General features: G+C 40.6%; 1 non-coding gene across 1 annotated transcript; it reads left to right on the top strand.

Annotated features, from left to right (window-relative positions):
• Positions 1-8,972: 8,972 nt before the first annotated feature.
• Positions 8,973-9,105, top strand: LOC115072010. Its single transcript, XR_003851073.1, has one exon. It is a non-coding gene; the product is annotated as a small nucleolar RNA SNORA21 (small nucleolar RNA).
• Positions 9,106-9,833: the final 728 nt, after the last annotated feature.

Raw genomic sequence — 9,833 nt, 5'->3', positions numbered from 1 at the left:
CTTCTGACCTTTCCATGCATTCCATGACACAGGTGCACTTACACACATGTAGGCAATACATTTATACCCCCAAAATAAAAATAATAAATAAAATATCTAAAAAATATATTATGTAATTCTGCAGTTTGCATTCGGGAGTCTCATGGATGGTAAGCATGGACACAACCTCTGAGCTACACCTCTAAATCAAAAGGGCTGTGTAATGTTATTTAATGAAAAAGTCAGAAGTGGATGATGCTATAATGGGATGAGTCTAAATGTAGGAAGTTACTGCCATGCCATTGTGTTTCAAATTGTTTAGTTTTCTGCTTGGTACTGTGTGCTAAGGGAGGTGAATTTCTACTGGCTCTGACCAGATCATGCTTGGTCTATACCACCTACTCATGGGCAGAATTATTTTTACCCAATAGCTTCATAAGTTAGCAGTGACTTTCTGCTACAAAGCAAAAGATAAATATAAACTTTTAAAAAAGACAGAAACCAAAAATGTCTTGATAGCGGAATGTATTCTCGCATTCAGTCTGGGAGTTGTTTGTCTTCATCTTTGTGCGGTGAGACAGCGCTGCCTTCTTTCCTGTTTCCTGTTACCTTCTTCTTCTGTTTCCCAAGGCAGCTAATATCTAGAAGGGATCTAGAGACCATCAACACTGTCATTCCTAGTTGGGCTTTTGCATATCTCATCAAGATACACTTTTCTGACAGTTTATGATTTCTGATTCATTACTAAGTAAAAAAATCATTAAAATAAGTAACTGGAAGCATATTTTTTCTGTACTTCAGACCTCATAAATTCTAAGATTGACTGACCATGCAGAATTAGAAGATATGATAATTAAGTAGTTCAAAGAACTAGGTGCAATTCTTATTCTAAAGCTTGCCTATCCTAGTATGTCATATATGCGTAAGCATGCCCATCATCAAAATGTGTAGTCACATACCTGAAACACCTGTACTGGAAGCTGAATCAAGAATAACGAGTATGAGGCTGGCCCCGACTAGCAAGAACCAGTCTCAAAGAAACAAGACTAATCATTTTCATTAGTGTTAAAGATTGTCCTGCTGTGGTTTGTCGAGTGTTGGACTTGGTAAAGTAGAAAGTCACTGTAGCACTTGCCTCAGTCCCCTGCTCTGTGCTTGTCTTCTGTGTGCGTGCGCTATACTTTGTGTTGTGGGCATCTACTCAAGAAGAGGGTCACACACAGTGTGCTGGGTTATAGCCTCCCTCTGGCCTCAAACTACCAAAGGGCCAGAGAATCCAGGGGACAGCCTGACAGCCCCTGATCCTGCTTCCACGTGGTGGTGAGCTTCCCTTAATTGTGCCATACCATCCCCCTACCTGGGATTTTGTGAGACCCCTCCCAAGGACCCAGGGAACATCTGCCTATGGTAGGCTAAGTTTGGGATCTCAGCAGATTGCCAGAGAGTGTCAAGTTCTGGCCCCCCTCTGGCCTCCCTCTGGTACAGGGGTGACAACACACAGGAATGCCTGAGAAAGCCTGGACTACTAGGCCTCTCTGTCTGTCCACAAGTAGCACTAAGCCTCTCTGTGTGTCCGCAAGGAGTACTAAGCCTCACTGTGTGTCCGCAAGGAGCACTAAGCCTCTCTGTGTGTCCGCAAGGAGTATTAAGCCTCTCTGTGTGTCTGTAAGGAGTACTAAACCTCTCTATGTGTCCCCAAGGAGTACTAAGACTGTACGTTCTCAAGGAGTACTAAGCCTCTCTGTGTCCTCAAGGACTACTATGTCTCTGTGTGTCCTCAAGGAGGACTAAGCCTCTGTGTGTCCGCAAGGAATACTGAGCCTCTCTGTGTGTCCGCAAGGAGTACTAAGGCTCTCTGTGTCTCCTCAAAAACTACTAAGTCTCTGTGTGTCCTCAAGAGAAAGCCTCTCTGTGTGTCCTCACGGAGTACTAAGCCTCTCTGTGTGTCTGCAAGGAGTACTAAGCCTGTGTGTCTGCAAGTAGTACTAAGCTTCTGTGTGTCCGCAAGGAGTACTAAGCCTCTGTGTGTCCTCAAGGAGTACTAAGCCTGTGGGTCCATAAGGAGTGCTAACCCTCTCTGTGTGTCCTCAAGGAGTACTAAGCCACTCTGTGTGTCCTCAAGGAGTACTAAGCTTCTCTGTGTGTCCTCAAGGCGTACTAAGCCTCTCTGTGTGTGTGCAAGGAGTACTAAGCCTCTCTGTGAGATCGAAAGGAGTACTAAGCCTGTATATTAAAAAGGAGTAATAAGCCTCGGTGTGTCTGCAATCAGTACTAAGCCTCTTTGCATCTACGCAAGGAGTACTAAGCCTCTCTGGGGGTCCAGAAGGAGTACTCAGACTCTCTGTGTGTCTGCAAGGAGTACTAAGCCTCTCTGTGTGTTTGCAAGGAGTACTAAGCCTGTGTCTGCAAGGAGTACTAAGCCTCTCGGTGTGTCAGCAACGTGTACTAAGCCTGTGTATCCCCAATGAGTACTAAGCCTCTCTGTGTGTGCTCATGGAGTACTAACCTTCTCTGTGTGTCCTCAAGGAGTACTAAGCCTCTCTGTGTGTCATCAAGTAGTACTAAGCTTCTCTTTCTGTCCTCAACGAGTACTAAGCCTGTGTATCCTCAATGAATACTAAGCTTTCTGTGTGTCCACAAGGAGTACTAAGCCTCTCTGTGTCTCCTCAAGGAGTACTAAGCCTCTCTGTGTCTGCAGGGAGTACTAAGCCTCTCTGTGTGTCCACAAGGAGTACTAAGCCTCTATGTGTCACATCAAGGAGTACTAAGCCTCTCTGCATGTCCTCAAGGAGTACTAAGTCCCTCTGTGTGTCCAAAAGGAGTACTAAACCTCTATGTATGTCCGCAAAGGGTACTAAACCTCTCTGTATGTCTTCAAGGAGTACTAAGCCTCTCTGTGTGTCGGCAAGGAGTACTAAGACTCTCTGATTCCGCAAGGAGTACTAAGCCTGTTTGTTCACAAGGAGTACTAAGCCTTGCTGTTTCTGCAATGAGTACTAAGCCTCTCTGTGTGTCCACAATGAGTACTAAGCCTCTATGTGTGTCAGCAAGGAGAAAAAAACTTCTCTGTGTGTTCTCAAGGAGTACTAAGCCTGTGTATCCTCAAGGAGTACTAAGTCTCTCTGTGTCTCCTCATGGAGTACTAAGCCTCTCTGTGTGTCCTCAAGGAGTACTAAATCTCTCTTTCTGTGTGCAAGGAGTACTAAGCTCTCTGTGTGTCTGCAAGGAATACTAAGCCTCTCAATGAGTCCGCACGGAGTACTAAGCCTGTATGTTCACAAGGAGTAATGAGCCTCGCTGTGTCTGCAATCAGTACTAAGCCTCTCTGTATCTGAGCAAGGAGTACTAAGCCTCTCTGTGGGTCAAGAAGGAGTACTCAGAATCTCTGTGGGTCTGCAAGGAGTACTAAGCCTCTCTGTGTGTTTGCAAGGAGTACTAAGACTCTGTGTTTCTGCAAGGAGTACTAACCCTCTCTGTGTGTCAGCAACATGTACTAAGCCTGTGTATCCTCAATGAGTACTAAGCCTCTCTGTGTGTGCTCATGGAGTACTAACCCTCTCTGTGTGTCCACAAGGAATACTAAGCCTCTCTGTGTGTCAGCAACATGTACTAAGCCTCCCTCCCTCCCTCCTGTCCGTGTGTGTGTGTGTGTGTGTGTGTGTGTGTGTGTGTGCCTGTGGAGGCCAAAGGACAGCTTGCAGGAATTGATTCTCTCCTAATGTGTAGGTTCCAGGGATTAAACTCAGGCTTGGTAGCAAGTACCCTTATCTGAAACCATCTCACTGGATCATGGAGAGGAATTTATTAGATAAGAAGCTAGAGGAGATTGCTAGCCACTTGCTTAATACCCATTTTTTTCTTTTCCTTAGTATGAGAAGCCTAGATTTCATGTGGCTCAAATTAAAAACAATATTACATTTCCCAGTCATTCTTGTAAATAGAACTGGATGAAAGCTGTGGTTTTGACCAATGATTTTTTTAAAATTGGAAGCTTAAGGTTAGGACTTCTGGGAATACTTCTTAAAAGCTAGTGATCCACGGCTGGCATGCCATTCCTGTTCTGTAGGCTTTCTTCTGTTCCTGCATGGAGCTCCATAGGTGTGGTGGATGAGGGTTCATTTGTCTTGTAAGCAATGTAGAAAAGGCAAGAGAACCACAGGTATTTCAGCGGGACCCCAGTCTTGTAATTGTTTCTTTCATGAAGTCAATATTGCTTATAATTGGTTGCTTACTAAAATCTGCAACTGGGATATATAGATTGTGGCAGGATCGTGATTCTATTGCAAAATCCAGATGTATTGCAAATGCATTTTTCAAAAAGATTGGAGAGCTGTAAAAGCAAGTTTATGATAGTAAGTTTCTAGATAGGGAAGAACCATTCTCAGGTAAGGAGAACAGCAGTTATTTGTATGGGAGCCTTGGGTAGAGGGACTCTTCTGAGAGAAAGAGACATGAATGTATTTTTAGTGGCAATGCAGGGAAAGAGTAAAACTAGGAAACTTGAAGGTACTCAATATGTGTTTTGTTTTCTCCCTTGGGCATTAACCAAGTTTGGGTTCTACACAGGTGGCTGAGGACTAAGTAGAAAGTTTCTAAAAGACAGCAAAATTCTTGGTGTCTCATGGCATTTATAAAACAAAGACTCACCAACAGACCTCCATTCAACATACAGCTGGTCTTTTCTTACAGACTTTCACATTTCAAAATGTATAGGACAAGAGGGTCAAAAGCTGAGCTGAGAATCTTCAAAGGCAGAACTCAAAGCTCTCAAAAGTTCAGGAGGGCCTGAGGAAGAGATGACCCAGAGAGATTCAACCCTAGTCTGGTTACCTAATTTGAGGTTGAGGTAACAAACTTCTCTTTCTATATGCTAGCAGAGGACAGGAGAAACTGTCTTTGGTGAAAGATAACATTATTTGGAGAGTCACATCTTTTTCTTCTCAATGCATTTTTATTGTATTTTTGTGCATTTCATAAATACATCTTAATCATATTTAGACTCCCTCCCTCACCTGCACCCCTTGGTCCTCCCCCCACTGGATTTCATGCATTCTGTCATATATGTTAAAACCTATCCATTTGTACCCAGATGTTCCCACAGTGCAAGTTCTTCTGCTGATGGGGGGGGTCAAGTTATCTTGTCTAGAGTCACTCCTTTAAAGAAGATCAACTCTCCCTCACCTAGCAGTAATCAGCTGCCAATAGTTCCTTGGTTAAGGCTGGGTACTGCTGCCCTTTTCCCCAGTTTTATGCTAGGTTTTTGTCCAGTTGAATATGCATTGGTCTTTGTATGCTGTCACCATTGCTACAAGATAATATCATTAAAAAATATGTAGACTTTCATATAGAATAAAACCCCCAGATATTTGATGAGGGAAGACAAATATGACCTGTAAGGAAGAACAGCAGACTTTGAGGAGATGTTATAGATAAGTTTGCAGATAAAACATTTCAAATAACTTTGATTAATATATTTCAGATAGAGTACAGTGTAGAGAAATAGATGAAATGATAGAATGTTTATCAGAGAATTGGAATCTATAAAAATAAAAAAAATATGCAAGTAAAAAAGTATGAAATCAAGAACTCAATAGATGTATGAGATTGCATGTAAAGGACCATAGATTTAATGAGTTAGAAGATAGCTCAAGAGAAAACATCCAAGTTAAAGCTTAATAGGACAAAAGGTTTTAAAGAACAAATTAGAGCACAGCACAAGGTATAGTGGTGTGCCGAAAAACCCATCTTGGGGGAAAAGCATTAATTTGCTATATTTTCCAGTTGCCATGGTTCAAATTCTCTTATCATGGATGATTTCAAGCAACCAATGAGTTAACAACTGTCACTCAAAATTCTTGGGTATTTAATAGTTTACCCTGGCAAGCTGGTGCTGGCATACTAGACATTTAGATCATATGTACAAAGTCTAAAATATGTTCAATTTTAGATCCAGAAAGAGAAAAGATATTGAATATATAAAAGCAATTTTGAGTTGAATGTAATCTGTAAATATCACATAACTTGTAAAATAACTTGTTATAAGAACTGCCATGAACCTAAAGGGTGGCAAATACCAAGAAGAGCATACCCGGGCACATCAAGATGCTGTCAATCAAGATTTGATGGAATGGATGAAGACTCCCAAAGAGATACGTCTATGTTCTGATATCCAGAATTTAAGGATGTTAGTGTTTAAATTAAGGATTTTTGAGATGAGTTCAAGACTACTTAGTACAGGTTAGTCCTAACAGTTATATTATGTACCTTCTATCACTGTAAAGAAGTATACAAATTATCTGAGTTTCATTAGTTATAAAGAAGGTATATTACTAGTGACCTTATAGGCATAAAATATACAAGATAGTTTTTATGAGCAATTTATTATCAACATATTTGGATGAAATGTCTATTTTATATTGGAAAACACAACTAACTAAAGCCAACAGAAGAAGAGATAAAAACATATATAGTGCTATGCTAATTAAAAATATTATCAGGGTTGGGGATTTAGCTCAGTGGTAGAGCGCTTGCCTACCAAGCACAAGGCCATGGGTTTGGTCCTCAGCTCTGAAAAAAAAAAGTTTATCATTGTAAAACAACTACCTATGATTAAAATTTTACATTTGGTGGATATGTAAATGGAATCTTACAAATGTTCATGGAACAAATAAAACAAGTGTTTGATAAGTTTTTTATAAGATAGAAAACCATGAATGCTTTTTTGCTTTTTAAAAGGACAGCCATAACCTTGATTGATTCAAAATCTGCCAAGAAAATTACAGCCACAAAGCAGTTTCAGACAACTGTCTCATAAAAGTAGACACATGTGAAAATTGACATCCAGCTATATTTATAAAATATAAAACATGATTAGTGGATTTATTTCACAGGCATAATGACAGTTTAGTACTCCTAAAACTAACAGAGAAGGGGCTGGAGATTTAATTTAGCTGGCAGAGTGCTTTTATAGCATATAGGAAGCCCTGGGTTGGATCCCTATCACCACATTAACCAGGTATGGTGGTGCATGCCTATAATCTCAGTCCTGGGGATGTGGTGGTAAGAAGATCAGAAATTCAGTCATCCTTGGCTGCTTAGCAAGTTAAAGGCCAGCCTGGGGTATTATATAAGATTTTGTCTAGAAAAAATCACCGAAGGAAATTTACACATTATGAGGGAAAAGAGAGAAAAGGTATTATTCAATCAAATACAGAGAAAGTACTCCAGAAAATTTAGGAAATCTTGGAAAATTTGGAACTAAAATTTTCTCATTTTTATTAAAAAATATACATTAAACAATTTTGGGGACAATGTATTAAATGATGAACTACTTAAAACTTTCCCTTTAAGACCATCCATGAATCAAGAAGGCTTGTGATTAACAGTTCCAGTCAAAATTTCTTGAGGGCTACAAAGAACATTATAGCAAGAAAAATGAAGTAAGAAATTAGGGGGAAGACATAAACATTATTACCAGATAACATGATATCAGGGGATCATTAAAGAGCATTTCACTAGAACCAGTGAATGAATTTAGGAAGATTGTTGGAAACAAGTTAGAAGCATGGACTGAATTTTTTTCCATGTGTCATCAATAATCAATTGAAAAGTGAAATTTGAAAAAAATCACATAGCTATGAATAAAATGGGTAAGAAACTATGAAATATTATGGTAAGAAATGAAAGGACCCTAAATATTTTGATTGATAAGCCACATCATTAGAAACCTGATGTAAGGATATATCTTCTCAAATTAATCTGAGGGTTCAGCACAATCACAATCAAAATCTCACAAGATTTTTCTTGTGGAAATGATGTGCTGATTCTGAAGTTCACATGGAAATGTAAAAGGACAGACAGAAGCCAAGGCAATCTTAAGAAGAACAGTGAAGGTAGAGACTTTACCAGATATCAAGATTAATACAGAGTAATTAAAATGCTGTACTCCTGAGGCCCAGATAGGAAAACTAATCAGAGGGAAGTGAATAGAAGGGAAAACACACATATTCTGCCACCCATTTATATAAAAGAGTAGACTGTAGCTGGTAAGGAAAAGCCTTTTGAGTAAATGGTGCTGGGTAAACCAATTGTAGTTATTTCCCTGTGGTCATCGCACTCTGAATTCAGCCTTCTTTGTATCTCAGTTTCTCTTCCCACAATCCAAGAACTAATAACTCTGACCACAATAGGGTATGTGCAGCAGTATGAGACTGTGTTTTGGCCTAACCATAAACACTCTCCCCCAGACATTACTCTTCCAGCATCCATCTGCTAAAATATAACAGTGCCGACTTGAACTCTAGAGGGAAGTGAGGACCCCAGGTTTGACCTCTATACTTTCTACCACATTCTTTTTGGAAAGTTTCATTCTCCTCTGTGCTAGAGTTGGAACCTCATTTATGCAATATCCTCTGACTTGTTTGAGGATGTCTTATAATACATCTCTTTTGTGTGTGACTACCAGTTACTTTTCGTTGCTATGATGAAATACCATGAGCAGGTAACTTACAGAGGGAGGACTTTATTTGGTCTTATGGTTCCAGAGGGAGAGTCCTTAACTTCTGGAAAGACATGGAAGTAGGCCAGCTCAGAGGATCACAGCTTCAACTAAAACACAAAGCAGAGAGAATGAGTTGGAAGTGGGCAAGACCATGAACTCTCAAAGCCTGCCTCCCAAAACATACCTCTTCCAGAAAGTCTACACTTCCTGATGATTCCATGACTTCCCCAAATAGCCAAGTATTGAAAAACTTGAGCCTCTGGGGAACCTTTCTCATTTAAAACACCACAGTGACTCTACCCAACTTGCCTCTTGATATTTTAAAAGGACATAGTGGGAATTAAACAAAGCTACAAAAAATAGGACATTCTCCTCTTTTAATACAATCCTGAAAGTGTTCTTGTATAGGCTCAAAGAGTATTGTTTTAAAAGCAGAATGACTATTTTTCAAAATCATGATTTATAAGATGAAATTAAAAATACAGTGTTTATTCTCCCTTTTAAAAGCTCTCACTGGGCCTTTTGCTAGAGACACATTGAGCTGTCAAGAAGGGACAGAGTAAAACACTGCTTTTGGGTGAAGTGGCAACTTGTGTTGTTTTACTTCAATTGGCCTTGTGACAAGAAAAAAAAAATACCAAGTTTATGAGCTAGTTGTGGCAGCACATGCCTTTAATTCTAGCACTTGGAAAGTAAAGGCAGGCAGATATCTGAGAGACAAAGGTCAGCCTGGTCTACATAGTGAGTTCCAGGCCAGCTGGCAGTACAGGGAAACCCTGTCTTAAAAAAACACAAACAAAAAACAAACAACAACAAAAAAAACCTCCACAGATGTGGGAGACAGGCTTGAGCCTAGGGTGATATTGCAACTGTCAGGGTCATGTGGTTTCCAGGAATCCAGGCTCTGTAATCTGAAACCCAGTAAGCTAATGAGGCATCCTACCCTCTATTCTGTGATAGGACGTTAAGTCTTCTGTATACTAATAGAATGATGCTAATAAGGTATCCTACTTGCTGTACTGTGATAGGGTGCTAAACCTGTTATGCTAATAAGGTATCCTACTTGCTGTGCTGTGATTGGACCACTACCCCTATATAAGCTTGTGCCTTCCTGCAATAAACCAGACCTGTGTCACTGAACCCGGTCTCCTGTGTCTGAATGCGGCTCCACTGACACAGTCTCCTCACCAGCCCTGGGGTCTGGGACTGGGCAGAAGCAGCGATGACAGGAGGCAGCACAGGGCAAGCAGAAGAGCTGCCTCAGCACCAGGGGAACAAAAGAGTGGCCTCAGCCTAGGGCAAGTGGAGGAGCAGCCTCAACGCCTGTGAGAACAAAGGAGTGGCACCCAGGAGA

The sequence above is a fragment of the Nannospalax galili genome, unplaced genomic scaffold (genome assembly GCF_000622305.1).
Source record: "Nannospalax galili isolate Female #2095 unplaced genomic scaffold, S.galili_v1.0 scaffold18, whole genome shotgun sequence".
Classification (NCBI taxonomy): domain Eukaryota; kingdom Metazoa; phylum Chordata; class Mammalia; order Rodentia; family Spalacidae; genus Nannospalax; species Nannospalax galili.
This window is presented reverse-complemented; position numbering and strand designations above follow the sequence as displayed.